Below are 19941 nucleotides of genomic sequence, written 5' to 3'. Positions count from 1 at the left end.
GGCGTCATTCTGCCTACCACAATATATTTCAGCTGTCTTAGAGTCTCTGATCCTAATCCTATGGAAATAATTGTTTGAAAACACACACATACACATTCTCACCTCCTAAGGAAAAGCAATAAAATACAGATATATGGCAATCTAAATCAATACCTAAAAAATAATCTATTTGTTGGGAATACAAAATATACAGCCACTTTGGAAGATAAATATGGCAGCTCCCTACAAAACTAAAAATACTATATGGTCCGGTAATCACAGTCCTTAGTATTTACCCAAATGAACCCAAAACCCTGCACATGGGTGTTGATAGCAGCTTTATTTGTAATTGTCTAAAGTTGTAATTAACCAAGTTGTCCTTCAATAGGTGAATGAATAAATGAACTGTGGTACACCCGGATAATGTAATATTATTCAGTGATAAAAAGAAATGAGCTATTAAACCACAGGAAGACATGGAGAAAACTTAAATGGATAATGCTAAGTGAATAAAGCCAATCTGAAAAGGCTATTTTATAAACCAAATATATATATGACATTCTCGAAAAAGCAAAACTATAAAGACAGTAAAAAGATCAGTTGTTGCCAGAGATCAGAAGGGAGGAAAGGATAAATAGGTGGAGCACAGAGGACATTTTAGGGCAGTGAGACTACTCTGTATGAAACTGTGCTGATGGAAAAATATCATCATACATTTGTCAAAACCATAGAATGTACAATGGTAAGAGTGAACTTAAGGTACACTGTGGACTTTAGTTAATATTAGCTCATCAATATTAGCTCATCAGTTGTAACAAATGTACCACACTAATGAGAGATATTAATAATAGAGAGAACTGTGTGTGTGGACGGCTGAGGGGGTATACAAGAACCCTATTTTCTGCTCAATATTTATGTAAACCTAAATCTGCTCTAAAAATAAATTTTATCAATTTTTAAAAAATCTAATCTGAGAGATGCATCCTTACTAATATAAAAATAAGTTTCACATCATTTCTCACAAAAGTGTAGCCTTTCAGAGCTGCCCTTCTCAAATTTCTGTATTTCAGAAATCTTTCTCTACATTTGTACAACTAAAAATCTCATGGAGGTCGTTTTCCCCAAGCAAAAGGTCAATTGGCTTTAAAAATAAGGTCCAGTCCCTACCTAATCAAAGGCAGAAGGGCCTATAACCTTTAAATGTCAGTTTTCCCAAATGAACTCATTAAAGTTTCAAACATTCTGCAGGTCTAGTCTCAGTTCTCATCACCCTGTTACACCTATAATATGGCTAAGAAATTCAAAATCAAGTCTTCATGCTTAATATCTCTGTATTTTAGCTGAAATACAGAAAAAATTCATACCAGTTAACATCTATTGTACATTTAATCTCGAAGTAAGATATTTTTGCACTTTCTAAGTCATCCTCAGACCCCCAGGGGGTTTGTTCCTTTAGAAAAGAAGGAAAGTCTCCACCAGTGAATCCTGAAATAGACATCTGAGCATTGCCATCATTTCCTGTTTTTCTGCGAAGATTTCTTACAGGTCAAACTTGCTCATCATTATCACTTCTACTCAAAAATTATGAAAATTGGAGTCAATCACCAAGAAAGTGAGTTTATTTAAATCTTAGGCAAGATTCTTGGCTGGATATAGGGATATGGTCTTAGAGAAGGCTAAAAAAAAGAATTTATAATTATCTAAACTCAAAAACTGCTCAATTTGGTCATTGTTTCACATTGAGCACACCACAATTGGGAATCCTGAGTACATTTCCATCAAGAACTGTGAAATGTCTGTGACTTTATCTTACTTAAAACCTTATAAGTTAGCCTGCCACAATTTCATGGATGCTGGCAGAAAACATGAGCCTCTCTGGGTCAGAGATGGAGAACTTCATTATGCATGGCACAGCATGCATGTGTCAGTTGCCTATGTTCTCAAGTCCCACAAGGGCAACACAAATGGGCCTAGGTAGATGTAGTAGGTTGCATTACAGTAGAACAGCCCTGAGCTTAGGAACCTGTATTTTTTATTATGACCAATAAGCACATTACCCTTTAACTCTGAAGGAAGACCCTAGTTTCCAAGGCTAAAAGCAAACCTATCTTTTTGCTCTGGAGGGAAATGCTATCTGCATCTTCCAAGGATTTTCATTATACAAAAATCTTTAAAGGATTTTCTGGAAAAAGGTAGGAGAATGTATGGCTCAGAAGACCTTCTGACACTTGCTACACTCCATATAAGATCATTCTATTGATGTGACAGACCCAATCACATTTTCATATGTATTTTGGATGTTCCTCCTTATCAGATGCAGTGATTTGTCCAGAAGCATCCAAAGCCTCACCTAGTGCCTCTTATAATTGAAGTTGGATTAGTGATGTGGTCTGTGATTAGAGATGAATGTAAGCTAATGGGCATTGAACCAACAACCTTGGCATCAATTAACTAAGCTAGAAACCATTCATTAAATTAAACCAGATCCTGGAAGCAATCATAAATTCTTCCATTGCTTGCCCTAGTCCTTATATCCTATCAATCACTATTCCCATTGACATTATTCTTATCTCAAACCATCCTCTGCACCCCTAGTCTTCTGCCATAGTTCATGTCCTCTTCTTACCTCGCTACGTCTATTGCAATTGTCTCCTCACTGACTCCTCTCTTTCCTATTTGCTTCTCTATGTCCAGCCTTGTCCAACTCTCATCCACCACTCACAGAGCTGCCAGAATAAACTTCTAGAAAACAAATCTAGGCATGTCACTTCTGTTCTAAACAATCTACAGTACCTTACAGACTGCAGGATAAAGCATGGGGTATGTATCTTTCCATAATGTGACTCCCGATTAAAACTTTAGGCACAACACTCCTTTACTCCATCTCACTCTTCTAGCACTTTCATCTGTAAAATAGATATTAATAATAGTATCTACCTCTTAGGTTGCTATAAGAATTATATGGGTTAACACATGTAAATTGATTAGGATAAGGGCTCATAATAGTTGCTCATGAAGTATCATGAGAAGAGTAATTACTTAACATTGAACTGTGATCAATTTCTTCAATAGACCAGATCAACTATTACCTTCTCTATGAAGTCTCTTTGGATTCTTTATCATCTTGGACACTTGACTTTTGACGCCTATAATATTGCCTCCCTCCTTCCACCTCCAATGTTCCAGTACACGCTCTCTACCGAAGGTTAAAATCTAGGAGACAGGGTTTATGTTTCACTCCCCTTTGGCTTCTCAAGACTATCCTATTTTTCAGCACATAAAAGATAATAAGTATTTGTTAAACAGTTGTATGCTATTTCTATTGAAATGCAATGTCACCTGCAGATCTTGCCATGGTCTTTTGGCTTTGCAGTGATAGCCATTACTTACAGGCCTTTTGGCTATCTTTGTACTCCTTTATCTCTCTGAGGCGAAGGCTTCTAGGTGCTTATTTTTAGCTAGTCCAGAAACTCAATGTAGAAATATCTCACCTTATAAGATCCATTTACTTAGGATTTATGTGAAAGGAAGGTGCTATTTCTTTGCTGCTGTATTTTGTCTCACTACCCCTTCTTGTTAGTTTTCATTTCTGTATGTAATTTCCATGTAGACGCTAGAAAATAAAACAAGAAACATATTCAAGGAATCTCCTATGTACTTAATTATTATCTTTAAGAGTAAGCGATACTGATAACTTTGTTAAGGTGCTATGCACCAGCTTTCTCCATTACAAAGCTATTATTTCTCATTTTATAATGAATAAGTATTTATACAGAGGTATTTGAGATTGTGTTAATATTCTGTTTCTCATAAAAATTTTACGCACTAACTTATTATCCTCTGATAATTTTTGTTTGTGTCAAGTATTACCATGATGGTTGTAAAAGTGTTGATTTTCAAATTTACTTCATTTGTCCCTTATGTGATGCATTAAGAATGATAAAACATCACATATCTAATGTTCCTGCCAAAAATGTGTAACTTTAATTTAATCATGAGAAAACATCAGATAAGCCAAAATTAAGAGTATTCTACAAAAGAAAAGGCCTGTAATCTTAAAAATGTCAATGTCATGGAAGAACAGAAAAGGCTGAAGAACTGTTATAGATTAAAGGAGCCCTAAGAGACAGAACAACTTAAATGCATTGTGTGATTTTGAATTAGATATTGAACCAGAAAAACTTTCTATAAAGATATTATTGGAACAGTTGGTAAAACTGGGATATTGACTATAGATTAAATAATAATAGTGTATCAATGTAAAATTTTATAAATATAGGTACATTGTGGTTATATGAGGAGAATATTATTGTTTAAGAAATTTATAATAATTATCAAGGAGTAACAGGGAATGATATTGACAGCTTCTTCTCAAACGGATCAGCAAAAACAGTATGCATATACACAATTAAAGCAAGAATGATCAGGCAAGTGTGGCAAAATGTCAACATTGGGTGAATCTAGATAAAGCGTCCATGAGAGCTCTTCTTGTAACTTTTAAATTTGAAATTAGTTTTCTTAAAAGTTAAACTTTTACCCTGCATAAAAACAAATGTATAATTTTATAATCTTGGACATTTATTGCTATTGAACATTACATTATTTGAATATGATAGGCTTTCTTAAATTCTATATAGAAGGCTGTTCTTTTGATTTATACTTCTTAACTTCAAGAACCTTCTCTCTGTATGTATTCTCCAATTGCAGAAAAACTCCTGTTTATAAAAATAATAGGAAAGGACTTACAGTAAGGGACACTAGAAATAATGAGACAACTAGACTTTGGAAACCTGGAGTGTCAATCATTACAATTCATGATTCAAGAGTATCTCTAGAAATCCAGCTATCCTTATGTTCTTTTAGCAGTTTGTGGTCATTGATCTTTTGCCTGAAGACTATGTGATTCTTGGGACTTAGCTTTTCTCTGTTTCTTCTTGTGTGTCTTGCACTCACAAGGAGGATCTGATTGAGTCACTTAGTCACCACCTAATACTAGTACAATTGGTCAGAGTTCTTATGCCTTATCCATAGGCAGTTGAACTCTCTTATTTTGAGCTCAGGATCTCTATTTGATCTGCATCAGAGTCAACCAAACTTCACATTTGTAGTAGCCTCAACACCAGAGATGGTATTCTATGTTATTAATACATCATGAATTCATGGTCCAATGAGCTGTGTATCATGTCCATAGAACACAAAGAAAAGAAGGCTGTCAGGAAGGAACCACCTGTGGCCACTTTTCTCAAAGAGAACATTTCCTTGGGCCTGTATAGGGAAGTCAGGTTTGGCTACATCCTATCCGATTAAATCTGTATATCCTCCATTGGAAAAAAATTGTACTTTTTTTATCTGAGCCATAGCATAGGTATGATGTGTAGAAGACATTTAGCATAGTGTTTGACACATAATCCCTAACCTTTTCCTCTGCACCCTAAAATGTGATTATACTAAATGCAGGTTCAGTGAAGGAAGGCCTTTTTAGTTTAGGGAACTCTGTAGGGGAAGAAAAGACACAGTTCATTCGCAATCACAAGGGACTCATTTTCATGCTGCAGTGCCTGACAATGCCCAGTTCATACAGCACATGGGGGGATTATTATTACCAACCATGGTGTACTGGAATTCATAAAATATCTAAACAGCCAGAACCATTTCAAACTCAAATGCAGAACTAAGCTGAGTCTGGGAGTGTCTTAGGTCCTTGCCAGTGAGAAATACCCCTATCACTCTTCAGGAGCAATATCTGAATTTAGAGAAATCACATTACAACGTAGCTGTGACATTGCAGAGACTAAACCCTTATTGCCACTGAAGAAAAGTTCTGGTGATTTAAAAGGGTTTATATAGCCAGGTGTAGGGGCTTTCACCTGTAATCACAGCTACTCGCTTGAGGCCAAGAGCCAAGACCAACCTGGGCAAAATAGTGAATGAGACTGTCCTTATAAAAACAATTAGAAAAAAAAATTAGTGGGACATCCTGGCCCACACTTGTAGTCCCAGCTACTTAGGAGGCTGAGGTGGGAGGATTGCTTGAGGCCAGGAGTTGGAGACCAGCCTGGCAACATAGTGAGACCCTGTCTCTAAAAGATAAAACATAAAAGAGTTTATATAGCTTGTGATATGTGGGGTATTAGACAGCATCAATTGTTTTGTTTTATTTTTAAAAGTCTTAACATGGCATGGGTTTTGGCAATTTGTTAATCAATATTTTTTTTACATCCTGGGGAAACTCATAAAACAGTATCAATTTTGTTGACATTGCATTTGTAATCTCCAATGAAATTAAACTATTTTTTCCAAAAAAAAAATGTAAATTTCTTGACTGTCCATATATTTATCTTTGAAATAACAATCGAGGTCTGCAATAGCTCCTTTTTGCAGATACTTTGCATTTTTTTGTTAGTTTATACTTTTTCTTTTGAAACAACTACAGACTCACAGTAGGTTGCAAAAATAATACAGAAAGCCCTGGATACTCTTCACCCAGCTTCTCCCAATGGCAATATCATACATAGCTACAGGATAGTATCAACACCAGAAAACTGACATTCTTGCAATATTATGAAAAACTGAGTAGTATTCAGACTTTGCCAATTTTTACATGCACTCATTTCTTTGTGTGTGTGTGTGTGTGTGTGTGTGTGTGTGTGTGTGTGTGCGTATGTGGTTCTATGTAATTTTATCTCATGTGTTGATTCATGCAAACATGATCAAGACACAGAGCTGCTTTATCATTACAAAGAAACACTGTTGTTTTACCTCTCACCCACCAGTCCCATTGCACCATGGTTGGTAATAGTAATCCTCCCTGGTGTCTTATTTACTATCCTCACTGTCTTAGGCTGATCTAGCTGTGGTTTTTTTGCCAGAAAAAATGTAAGCTGTAAATATAGGTAAGGTTAGGGTAGTCTTTGATTTATACCTCTTAATCAGATAAATAGTTTCTATTTGGGATAACATTAACTCACAATTTTGATTTTGCACTGCTTTTAATTAATGATGTAACGAGGTGGAGAAAATCTTAACTTTTAGATAGTAGGTACTAAGTAATTTCCTCTATAGGAAAGAATTGTCTTTGGAAAATTACATCAAGAAGTATCTGGCCAGAGGTGAGTCCTTAGGGAGTCTGGGTGTGACTTGGTGCCAGAACTTCTAAAGAAGGGAGGAGGAATTCATCTATAGAACAAGAGCAAGAGTTTGTTGTTTTGAATCTCAAAGGGAAAGGAAAGTGAGTGGCCATAGGGCATTTTTAAGAGTGTAGATGCTCATAACTCTCTTTAAGTGTCTTTTGCCGTAGTTTGAGCTCCTCATTCATTTTAGCCCAGAACTTCCCAACAAAGTCTGTTAAACGTATATTCATTTATTTTTCCATGTGTTTTTTTACTCATCTATTCATTCAACAAATTTTAATTAAACAAATTTTATGTTCTCAGCATGTTCTAGGCTTTGAGGTTATACAACTGACCACATCTGGGTCTGTGATCTCATGGAGCTCACATTCCAGTTGGAGAGAGAGTAAACAGGTAAATTAATATACTACATGTTGGCTACTGTCAAACAGTATTGAGGTAGAGAGTGAGGGGGCTGTATGTGTATTACTCTAGAGGGGTGGTCAGAGGAGGTGCTGTTTCAGTGGTGATCCAAATGAAGTGGGGGTGCAATTATTGCAGATGTCTGGCAGAGCCATGTTCTAGGCAGAAGGGCCAGCAGGTGTAAAGGCCTCTGCAGCACAAGTCAGTCTGGTGTGTTTAAGAAATAGAAAGTAGGCCAGTGTGCCTTGAGAAAAAGTGAAAAAAACAAGCAGTTTTAGAAAATAATGCTCATGATTGTGGAAAATAAGACAGGACTGAGTTTCATATAGTGAGACAAGTGAAACAGAACAATCTTCTAAAACTCAGGAGTGTGAAACTTGTGCTGACTCTGACTATACAAGCCATCGTCTCCCACTCTCATCCCTCAAACCTTAGACAGCACTTTGAACTTCTGAAAACAAAGGAATTGGTGGGGGGTTAAGACATTTTTGTCTCATTTTTGAGAGGCAAGGAGGTAGTGCCTGACATAGGGGTTCCTCTGATACAACTCTTGAGAGACACTTGAACATCTATTTCCATTTTGGGTCATCACAGCTCTCCAATAAGCTACTGTGTCACTACAGTAGGCCAGTCATTCTTTAATAAGACACACCAAATTCTAATAATAAAATCTCTAAGATGTAAACTACATGCCAGTGGCATCTTTGTCCCTTGTTCCACATTTTCTTCAACCCCTACAAAACTCTTACAAAACCCCTCTTAAAGTGCCTGGCTCATAAGAGGAGCTCAAAAAATATTTGCTTAAGGAATGAAAGTAATAAATCAATTATTCAATTTTGAAATTTAGACAGTGCACATATCCCTCCAAATGCATTGGTGGTTTTTCTCTAGTCAGAAGGTAAATTGTAAACAGCCCATTATTTCATCTTGGCTTCCTATGGAGAACATTTTTATGAAAAAAATATAATTTGATTACAGAACATCTGTAATAGCGTCCAATATTTTCAAGTAATAAAAAGCTTAATTTATATAGCCAATGTTCTCATCCAGATTTTGTGACATAGTACCGACAAGTATCAGTTTGAATAGTGTCAATATAAATTGAAAATATGCCAGGTTTATTAACACCAGCATTAACAGACTTTTAATTAAGTTGCTGATTCTGCCAATAATATAGTTTACTGTTGTCTCTAAAAGGAGTTGTATAAGCATTTCTTTTAAAATAACTTTTATTTCGTAACCTTTATTTATTTCAGGTGCGGAGTCGGGCAAAGTTTCAAGCAATATCTCATGATATGTTGTTTTATGGCTCTAAAGAAAGATGTTTTAATTTGTTCCTTCAAATGTAAGTCTTGCTTATTAGGAACTTTAAATGTGCTATTTAATCGGTTAAAATTTACCTCTTTTAATGTACAGATCGATCTTTCTGGAATCCTGGTTCTTAGATAGATGGTTGACAGCATCTTCAAGAGTGTTTATAATGTTATCTTTCAGTGTGCTGGAAGTGAAAATTACATTTTCTCATTCTGTTTTATGCTTGTAAGGATTTCTACCTCCACTCTTCCATGCTGTAATAAATACTATCTTTCTTTGTACCAAACATACAATACAAAAAGCTACTTGCATTCATAAAAACTGGATAACATGTGGTATTCTAGCCTTATTATATAATTTAGACACACCATCAAAAAGCAGAGACTTCATTTTCTGCACTGGAAGGGGTGTTCCTTAAAAGATTCTTATTATTTAAATGGAACTATGCAGTCTAAATTAGAATATTTACCTAAGATATGGTGCCATTCACATTCATTTATTTGTCATTATTTTGTTCTGTACCCAACCCATACAAGTTGGGCTTTAGAAATGTTGTCTTTCTATGCTAAATGTTTTGTTTCAAACTTTGAAGTCTAAAGCTAGATTCATTCCAGCTCAAGAAATTTCGGCAATTGTTTTTATACTTCTTTTTATCAATTATTATTTCATCTATCAACTTGGTCCCTTGTATCTGACCCTTGTTTTTCTCTTAAGGGAAAACACATGCAGCATTTTAAGGGAATACTCTCTGTTCTAACAAGACATCCATTTTGATTTCTACTCCATTCCCATTGTAGCTCCTGCCAAGGAGTCAATTTAGCTCTTGAGGTAGATTGATTGCAAAAATGTTTCCAAATTCTCCACGCCTCCCTCTGTCCTTGTTCTTTGCAATGTGACTTTGTAGCTTCTCTCAATAAGAGGTGGGCCCTGTTTTCAGACTCCTTGAAGCTGGACTGACCTTATGACTTGCTTTCGCCAATAGAACACTGCAAATTCTGAGCCTGAGCCTTGTTTACTTCTGTACTGTCTCTTGGATGCCTCCTCACTGTGTGAACAAGCCTAAGCTAGCCTGCTGGAAGATGGGAGACCCCATGGAGCAGAGCTGAGTCCTCCCACTCAAGGACATCCTAGACCTGCCAATCTGCCAGCTAACTGCTGATGCATGAGCAAGCTCATTTGAGATTAGCTGAACCCAGAGCAGAGCACAAGAACCACCAGCCACCCCATAGATTTGTGACCAAAATAAATGTTTATTGTTGTGTGCCGCTGATATTTGGTGGTTGTTTGTTACACAGTATTATGATACCAATGAACAGCTAACTTAGCCCTTAATGTTTTTTTGGTGAAGTTGGCTGAAAAGATTCCTAGAGGGCAATGCTAATCAAGCAACTGGTATTGAGTTCCTATGTATCTAACATCATTTATAGCTCATAGAAGGGGTTCCAGAAACAGTTTATTGAATTTACAAATAAACAAATTTATCCACTGAATACACTATACTTGGTATTATGTGGAAGACATTTATTTGGCTTAAGAAGGTTACCTTTCCATAAGTATAAAAATTATGAATAATTCCCCTTACAATTACCACAAGAAGGCCTAATGTCCAAGTTCTCTGGGGGAGCTCAAATGGAGAATGCTGCAACCACCCCCATGTCCTTGAAGCTCTCAGGGAGGGCTGGTGTTGATACCAGCAGGCTTGTGGCTGCTCTGTTTGTCCTGCTTTTTGGTCCCATGGTTCCCATGGGAATGTTGGGTGCAGGCTACCTTCCCAGCTCTAAGGCCATCTGCCTTGCTTGCCTTGCCTCTGCATGTCTGGGTCTATTTCATTCCAGGAGATGCTCTTGTTCTGCTTACTGGATTTTCTGTCCCACCATACTTCTAATTTGGACCGGGCTCTTTAAACCCTGGCTCGATCTGGATCACTGGCAACTGTTCCATATTTTCTGGGTCTGCTAAGGCAGTTCCCTTTCTCAACACCTTCCTAGGCTTTTATATTCATTTTCTCAATTTACTCTCAAAATAAGTCACCAAAGGAGGTATTATTATCTTAATTAAAACAAAGGTTAGGAGAGATATCTACACTTGTCTGAGGTAACACAGTTAGTAAATAATGAGGGATTAGAAACTAGTCTGATCCCATTGCCTGTGCCCTAAGTCCTTGTGTTCTCACCTACACTCTGCTGTTCTCTTATTTGCTACCAACTTACAATTGACTGTGAGCAAGTTATTTAACTACTCTGGGTCTCTTTGTTTCCTAATATTTTTAATATCAAGGCATTGGTTTAAACTGGTCTATAATGGCCTAATTTCCACTACTTTTTTTTCTTTGACTCGTAAGTTGCTTAGAAATGTGTTTTTTGTTTTGTATATATGTTGACATTTTAGGTTAAGAAATTACTTCATACTTTTTACATCTTTTGCGTTGTGGTTAGAGATAATCTGCATGGGACCTTATGTCAAAAAAATTTGAGACTTGATTTATAAACTAACAAGTGATGATTTTTCATAAAATTTCTGTTTATGATATGTACCTTTTAATCATTGGGTTTGAGATTCTATACATGTTTATAAAATCAGTTCCATCCAAATTGCAAAAGGCCTTAATTCATTCTTCTCCATGGCTGAGTAGTACTCCATACTATACATATACCACATTTTGTTAATTCTCTCATGAAATTGATGGGCACTTGTGTTGATTCCACATTGTGGAATTGTGAATTGTGCTGCAATAAATATTTGAGTGCAGGTGTCTTTTTGAAGAAGTGACTTATTTTCTTTGGGTAAATACCCAGTAGTGGGATTGCTAGGTCAAATGGTAGGTCAACTTTTAGTTTTTTGAGGAATTTGCATACTCTTTTCCATAGGGGTTGTACTACTTTGCAGTCCCACCAAGAGTGTATAAGTGTTTCTTTCTGTCTGCATCCAAGCCTGCCTTTATTGTTTTTGGACTTTTTAATAAAAACCATTCTGACGGGGATAAGGCAATATTTCATTGTGGTTTTTGGTTTGCATTTTCCTGATGATTAGTGACAATGGGCACTTCTTCATATGTTTAATGGCCATTTGTCTATCTTCTTTTGAGAAGCTTCTGTTCAGGTATTTTGTCCACTTTCTAGTGGAGTTGTTTAATTTTTTTCTTGCTGATTTGCTTTGGTTATTTGTAGATTCTGGTTATTATCCCTTTTTAGTGGATGTATAGCTTGCAAATATTTTCTCCCATTCTATAGGTCATCTATTTGCTCTGTTAATAATTTTCTTGGCTGTGCAGAAGCTTTAATTAAATTAAATCAAGTCCCATTTATTTATTTTTCTTGTTGCTGTCATTGTCATTGAGGTCTTTTTCATAAATTTATTGTCTAAGCCAATATCTAGAAGAGTTTTTCTGTGAAATATGATATTGGCATTTTGATGGGGATTGCATTGAATCTATAAATCATTTTGGATAGTATGGACATTTTAAACAACGTTGATTCTACTGATCTATGAGAATGATATGTTTTTCCATTTGTTTATGTCATCTGCGATTTCTTTCCTCAGTGTTTCATAGTTCTCTTTGTAGAGATCTTTCACCTCCTTTCTAAAGTATATTCCTAGGTGTTGTATTTTCTTTGTGGCTATTGTGAATGGTATTGAGTCTTTGATTTGATGCTCAGCTTAACTGTTATTGGTACATAGGAATACTACTGATTTATGTACATTGATTTTGTAACCTGAGACTTTGCTGAATTTATTTATCAGTTCCAGGAGTCTCTTGGAGGGACCTTTGGGGTTTTCTAGACACAAGATCATATCATCAGCAAAGAGCAGTAGTTTGATTTCCTCTTTCCTGATATGAATACCCTTTATTTCTTTCTCTTGCCTGATTGCCCTGGCTAGAACTTCCAGCATTATATTGAATAGAAGTGGTGACAGTGGGCACCTTTGCCTTCTCCAATTCTTAGTGGGAATGCTTTAAATTTTTCCCCATTCAATATAATGATGATGAGGATTTGTCATACATGACTTTTACAACTTGGGGATACATTCCTTCTATGCTGAGTTTGTTGAGGGTTTTTATCATGAAAGGATGCTGATTTTTTTCAAATGATTTTTCTGCATCTATTGAAATGATCCTATGGTCTTTATTTTTGCTTCTGTTTATGTGGTGAATCATATTTATTGATTTTCATATGTTGAGCCAACCTTGTATCCCTGGGATGAAGCCCACTTGGTCATGGTAGATTATTTATTTATTTATTTTTTGATGTGCTGTTGAATTCGGTTTGCTAGTATCTTTTGGAGGATTTTTGCATCTATATTCATAAGGGATATTGGTCTGTGGTTTTCCATTTTTGTTATGTCCTTTCTTGACTTTGGCATCAGGTGACACCGGCTTCATACAATAAATAGGAGGGGATTCCCTCTTGTCTATATTATGGAATAGTTTCTGCAGCATGTGTACCAGCTCTTCTTTGTAGGTCTGGTAAAATTCAGCTGTGAATCCATCTGATCTGGGGCTTTTTTTTTGTTGAAAGATTTTGTATTACTGCTTCATTCTGATGGCTGGTTATTGGTCTGTTCAGGAGTTCTATTTCTTCCTGATTGAGTCTTGGGAAGTTGTTGGTTGTTTATATCCAGGAATTTTTCCATTTCATCTATGCTTTCAATTTTATATTTGTAGAGATTTTCATGGTATTCACAGATGATATTTTGTATTTCTATGGTATCAGTTGTAATATTTCCTTTTCCGTTTCTGATTGACCTTATTTGAATCCTTTCTCTTCTATTCCTGGTTAATCTAGCAAGAGGTCTATCAATTTTGTCTTTTCAAAGAACCACCTTTTTGTTTCATTGATCCTTTATATATTTTTGTTTGTTTTCCACTTTGTTTAGTTCTGATCTGATCTTAGTTATTTATTTTCTTCTGCTGGCTTTTGGTTTGCTTTGCTCTTCCTTTTCTAGTTGCCTGAGACATGTCATTAGATTGCTGGCTTGTGATCTTTCTGTCTTTTTGATGTAGGCATTTAAAACTGTAAATTTTCCTCTGATGGCTCCTTTTCAGAATGCCATAGATTTTGAAAGCTGTGTCTTCTTTCTAATTCCATTTGAGGAATATTTTGATTTCTATCTTAATTTCACTATTAACCCAATAAATGCTCAGCACCAGGTTTTTTAATTTCCATGACTTTGTGTGGGAATTTAGTGTTTTTCTTGGAGTTGATTTGTAGCTTTATTCCACTGGAGTCTGAAAAGATACATGTACGGATTCTATTTTTGTGAATTTGTTGAGACATATTTTGTGGCCTAAGAAATAATGAATCTTGGAGAATATTCCATGTGCTGATGAAAAGAATGTATATTCAGTAGTTTTTTGATAAGATCATTTTTAAATGTCTGTTAGGCTCATTTGTTCTAGAGTCCTGCTTAAGTCCAGTGTTTCTATTTATTTTATGCTTGGATGATCTATTCAGTTATATCAGTGGTGTATTAAATTCCCTAAAATTTATGAAACTGCCGTTTATCTCTTTGCTTGGATCTAGTGGGGTTTGCTTTATGAATCTGGATGCTCCTGTGTTAGGTGCATAAATATTTAGGATTGTTCTGTCTTCTTATTGAATTCCTCCCTTTACCATTATATAATAGTCATCTTTGTGTTTCTTTACTATTGTTGATTTAAAGTCAAATTTATGTGATATGAGAATGGCTACTCCTGCTTCCTTTTGTTTTCTGTTTTCATGGAATATTTTTTTCATACCTTCACCTTGAATTTGTATGGGTCCTTGTTAGTTAGATGTGTTTCCTGGAGACAGGAGAGACTTGAGTTGTATTTTTAAATCAATTCAGCCAGCCTATGTCTCCTGAGTGGGGCATTCAAACCATTCACGTTCATTGATACAATTGATATGTGTTATGTTGTTCTGTTCATCCTGTTGGGTAGTACCTTATTGCTTTGTTTTACCTCTTGTGCTATTGTTTTATATGAACTCTGAGCTTTAGCTTTTTGATGATTTTACACTGGTGGGTATCTACTGTGTTAATCCATGTATAATATGGTTTTGAGTATTTCTTGAAGGACATGTCTGGTATTGACAAATTCCCTGAGTGTTTGCTTATCTGGAAAAGTCTTTATTTCTCTTTTATATATTAAACTTAGTTTTGCAGCATACAAACTTCTAGGCTGGAAGTTATGTTTAAGAAGACTGAAGATGGATCTCCAATGCCTTCTGTCTTATAAGGTCTCAGTTGAGAAGTTTGCAGGTAAACTGATGAGTTTTCCTTTGTGAGTTACTTGATATTTTCACCATATGACTGACAGAAGTTCCTCCTTCATGTTGACTTTGGCCAGTCTGGTGACTATGCGTCTTGGTGATTGCCTCCTTGCAATGAATCTCCCAGGTAATTTGTTGAGCTTCTTGTACCTGGATGTTTAAATCTCTAGCATTGCTGTGAGCTAGGCTGACGCCATGGCACTCATTCTAGCCTAGGCAACAAAACGAGACTCTGTCTCAAAAAAAAAACCAGAGAAGTTTTCCTAAATTGTTCCCTCAAAAGGTTTTCTAGCTTTTATGCATTTCCTTCTTCACCCTCAGAGATGTTCTTATACTTGGTCATTTTACATAATCCCATATTTCTTGCAGGCTTTGTTCATTCCTCTTAATTCTCTGTTCTTCATTTTTGCTTGACTGAGTTAATTCAAAAGAATTATCTGTAAGCTATGAGATTCTTTCCTCTGTCTTGTCTAGTCTATTCTTAAAATTTCCCACTATGTTTTGTATTTCCTTAAGTGAATTTTTCATTTTCAGAAGTTCTATTTTTTTAATATGTTGATCTCTTTAATGAATTTTTCATTCATTTCCTGAATTATTTTTCTGGTTTCTTTGAATTGTTTTACCATTTTCTCTTGGATTTTATTGAGCTTCCTTACAATCTGTATTTGGAATTCTTTATCTGTCATTTTAATATTTTCATTTTGTTTGGTATTAATTGCTAGAGAGCTGATGTTTCCTCTTGGGATTGTCCTTTTTCTCTAATTTTTCATACTTCTGGAGTTATTTTGCTGATTCCTTTTCATCTGGTACAGTTGTCACTTCTTAATTTTGGATTTTGTTTTATTTAGATAGGGCTTCTCCCATCCCCACACTTGTAAAGGAGTGTCTGTATAATATGTTGGGTACGAATATTTGGATTTGCCTTTGTGTGCTTTGATGGTGATCTAGGTTTTGGATGGATACCTTGATTGTAGGTATCCTTAGTATGGTGGTTTTTTTCAGTTGCTAGTTGTATATAGCTTGTAGCAGTGGTGAGTATCTGTGTGGGCCTATTCCCTTTTTCTCTTTGATGAGGGAGGATGGAGGTCTTTGGAATCTTTTCTCTTTTCCCAGCCCTATGGTCTTCTTAACATTGTGAATTATATTGGCATGTCCAATTTAATTTCTGAGATAGCAGGTGGTGCTTTTGAGTATGAATCAACCCCACACTGTATGACTGAGTCAATAAATGTTGTACAGGGCTGGGCAAATTGACTTCCCATCAGTACGTAGTGCTTGCCAGAAAGAACACGCTGCAGTGTTGTTTTTGGGACCTGTGATCAGCTCTAGTCCCTCAGGAGAAGCACTCGAATGCCCCAGGTGGTGGGTGGGGCTCTGATACTTCCAAGTGAGTCCTTATTCTCCACCACAGTAGAGGAAGATGGTGGAATATGGCTGGCCAGGGCTGGGTTGGGTGAGCTTGCTCTCAGGCTCCACAAAAGCTGGTAAGGTAGCTGTTTCAGCAAGGGTAAAAAGTTTGCTCCCAGCTTTAAGAGAAAGGTGCCAGGGAGGGGCTGATGTGGTCCCACCCAACCAGAAAGCCTGTTTTTGGATGTGGGGCCATCTGAGACTCACACTCTGGCTGTCGGGAGTGGGTGTCACTCTCCCCCTCCCTCCTGTTCTGCAGTTTCCCTCCAGCATCTGCCAGCAGGCAGAAGCTCAAACTGGCCGAGCTCCCCCATGATGGCAACGTGCAATGGGAGCTTCCCTGTCCAGGATCCTGCCCTGGGCTGAGGGCAGGGTCTTTTTGTTGGAGAGGGGTGACCCACAAGTGTGCTATGCCTAGGACCCGCACTATGCTCTCTTTTTAGTTCTGCTGAAGTGTGCTGGTCTCGAGTTGTCTATGGATTGCTCAAGCAGGTTTAATGCCCCTCCACTTTGGGGTGTGCTCTGCTCTGATGGACTAGCCAGGCAAGCAGCATCAGGAAGGGTTGGTGAGTAGGGAGCTCACAGTCTGTGCACTCCTTAGTCCTCTGTAGGTCTTTAAGAAGAAAGGTTTGAGTTTCCATCTCTGTGGAAACCCCAGTGTGGTGTATCTACCAACAGGGAGCAGCTGCTGAGAGCACTGGCTCAATTGTCTCTCTTGGTATCCACAGGCAGTGGATCCTAAAGGGAGGAAAAGAGTCTGGATGGAGGAAAGCTAACACTCTGGTCATCTCTGTCCTTCTCTCTGGAAGGCAGCCCACCCAGAATGTCCAGGCTCTGAGATCACATAGATCTCTCACAACCCACTGGCCTCCTGTGGCTCTTGCAGTCTGGGCCAGAGTTGGGAAATGTTTTTGTGGGAATGAGCAAGACAAAAACTGAGAGGCTGAAGCCCCCTAGGGAGGACAAAGGTACACGGTGGGTGGAGAAGCAATATGGCACCTGCCACCTCATATTGGTTCTGTGGTAATGGTAAACACCCCCAACGGGGATGGCAGGCTGGTGCTTTGTCCTCAAGAAGCTCCTAGCTCACTGGCAGCAACAGCTTTTGGGCTCATGAGGGAGGAACAGGCTGTCCAGCAGCTCAGGAGGCTGCTGACTGCCAAAGATGTGAGGGAAGGAGAAACAAACCGCTCCACCTACACTTTTCACTGGACTCCAAGCCTCTTGGGGATTATCTTTGCTGATATCTTGCTCCTTCTTATTCTGCTCCACAGCTTCTTCCTATGGAATCTCTTGTAGGTTCTGGCACTTTTTCCTTGGAATTACACCCAATCTATGATTGTGTGTTTGTTTGTTTTTTCTTTTTTATCTAAAACTTTTTCTTCTTTCTGAGATGACCTGGCAGCTGGTGTCTCTGGTCAGCCATCTTGTCTCTCTTTCCCCTCATTGATATTTTTGGTCATTATGATGTTTAAGTTTTCTACATCCATCTTGATTAATCTATTGATTAATTACTATGATGAGTGTGATAAAATCATATTATGTGGATTTATAAAATCCTATTTACACTTCTTTTAATTTTTGCTTCATATGTTTTAAGGTATGTTATTAGGTCCATAAAAGTTTAGACTTCTAAAAATATTCCTAGTGAATTGTGTATTTTATTATTAGGAAATGACTGTCCTTATTTCTAATAATTTTTTTTTAGCTTAAAGTCTACTTTGTCTGATATTATAATGTGTAACCAGACCCTTAAATAAATATGCTTCATGGGATGTAATCAAAATGCACCTTATTTCTTTTCTCCCACTAACCTTTGAAATGTATTCACTGGGAAAAAAATTTTCCTGCCTCTGAAGAAGAATTTGGGCAGGCACCATTTCTGATCATAGGTAATAGAAAGCCCAATTGTCACTTTAAATAGCAAACAATCTTAAATTAATCATTATATGATTAGTATGATTAATATAAAACCCTATGTTTTAGACATAGAGATGTACAGCTCACATCACCTGTAAAAAAGTACTTGCTTCCCAGATGTGGGGAGTTCCAGGGCTGATGATAAGAAAGGCTGCTACGGAACTTGACTTCCCAAAGGCAGTGGTTATGACAGAATATGAAACAATGAAGTTGGTGTTGGTGCTTGATCCCAGAGGCCAGGGTGAACAATTGTTATGGCTGTCAAAGGTGGAGTGCCAGCCATGGTAACTTGTCTTGCAAAGAGTTTTGGAGACAGTTAATACAGCATGAGTGCTAGGGACAAGACTTGGACATCGAAGAAAGGTATTACTCAGCTTGTGCCGGCAGAAGACATGAAAGATTGTTGACTGGGAAAATGAGAGCAGTCCCCCTAGTGAAAAGTCACAATCCCTTTTTCAGTTTCCAGGTGAGCCATTTTTAGACTCAGAATCCATTGATTGAAGAGGAGGCCCAGTTCCAGTGGAGAAGGGCCGTGATACCATAAGAATACATGGTAATTTCCTAAGTTCTTAAAGAACTGAGGACTATGCTCACTTAGTTAGGGAGTTATTCACTGGAGAAAGGAGAATTTCCAGACTTTTTGAATTTTATGGACACAGAGTCTGTGTTGACACTGATGGCTGGAGACCTGAAGTGTCATCATGGTCCCCTTGGTAGAGTTAATGGGAGTCAAGTGATAAATGGAGTCCTGGCCACCATCCTTCTTATAGGTCCACTGGGTACATAGACCTACCAGGTGCTGCTATTTTAGCCCCTGGATTATAATTGAGTTTGAAATAATCTCAGATTATGTGAATCCTATGTTAGGTCTTGGGGTCTGTGGGGTATGAGCCATCATAGTGCAAAAAGTTAAGCAGAAGACCTGAAATTATGCCCACCCAATGATCAAGATAGTAAGTCAAAACCAATATTGAATCCTGAGTGGGGGAGGCTGTGGTATAGATTAGTACTAACTTTAAGGATTTAAGGATGCAGAAATAATCATTTCTAACATGTCTTCATCTATTTGGTCAGTCTGACCCTACAGAAACTTAGTGAATTCTTAAGGTTAACTTTAGACCAGTGATTGTTAACTGGTAGTGATTTTGCCACCCAGGGGACATTTATCAATGTCTGGAGTCATTTTGGTTGCCACAAATGTGTATGTGTACAGGGATGCTACTGTCATTTAGTTGATTGAACCCAGGGATGCAGCTAAATATCCTGTAATGCACATGATATCCCTCTATGACAAAGAATTATCTGGGCCCAGATGTCAATAGTGCTGAGGTTTGAGAAACCCTGCTGAAGAGTACCACAAGCACAATCAAATATCACTCCAATTATAGCCATTATGCTGGATGTAGTGTCTTTGCTGTAGCAAATAAATAGGGCTACAGAAACATGCTATGTGGCCACTGATTTGGAAAATGCTATCTTGTTGATCCCAATAAAGAAAGGAGATCAGAAACAGTCATGGTCACATGGAACAGTCAACA

At 37.3% G+C, this 19941-nt stretch overlaps 1 long non-coding RNA gene across 3 annotated transcripts in view; it reads left to right on the top strand.

Annotated features, from left to right (window-relative positions):
• Window positions 1-19941, top strand: part of LOC105883454 (uncharacterized) — a 49469-nt gene that overhangs the window by 20815 nt on the left and 8713 nt on the right. For 2 of the 3 annotated variants that reach the window (XR_012912698.1, XR_012912748.1), the window contains 3 exons: window positions 7413-7502; window positions 8768-8856; window positions 9808-10079. This is a non-coding gene — a long non-coding RNA (uncharacterized LOC105883454). Of the gene's footprint in view, window positions 1-7412; window positions 7503-8767; window positions 8857-9807; window positions 10080-19941 lie in introns of those variants that run through there. The other variant, XR_012912783.1, reaches the window with a different exon arrangement.

Source organism: Microcebus murinus, chromosome 1, assembly GCF_040939455.1.
Source record: "Microcebus murinus isolate Inina chromosome 1, M.murinus_Inina_mat1.0, whole genome shotgun sequence".
In the NCBI taxonomy this organism is placed as follows: Eukaryota; Metazoa; Chordata; class Mammalia; order Primates; family Cheirogaleidae; genus Microcebus; species Microcebus murinus.
This window is presented reverse-complemented; position numbering and strand designations above follow the sequence as displayed.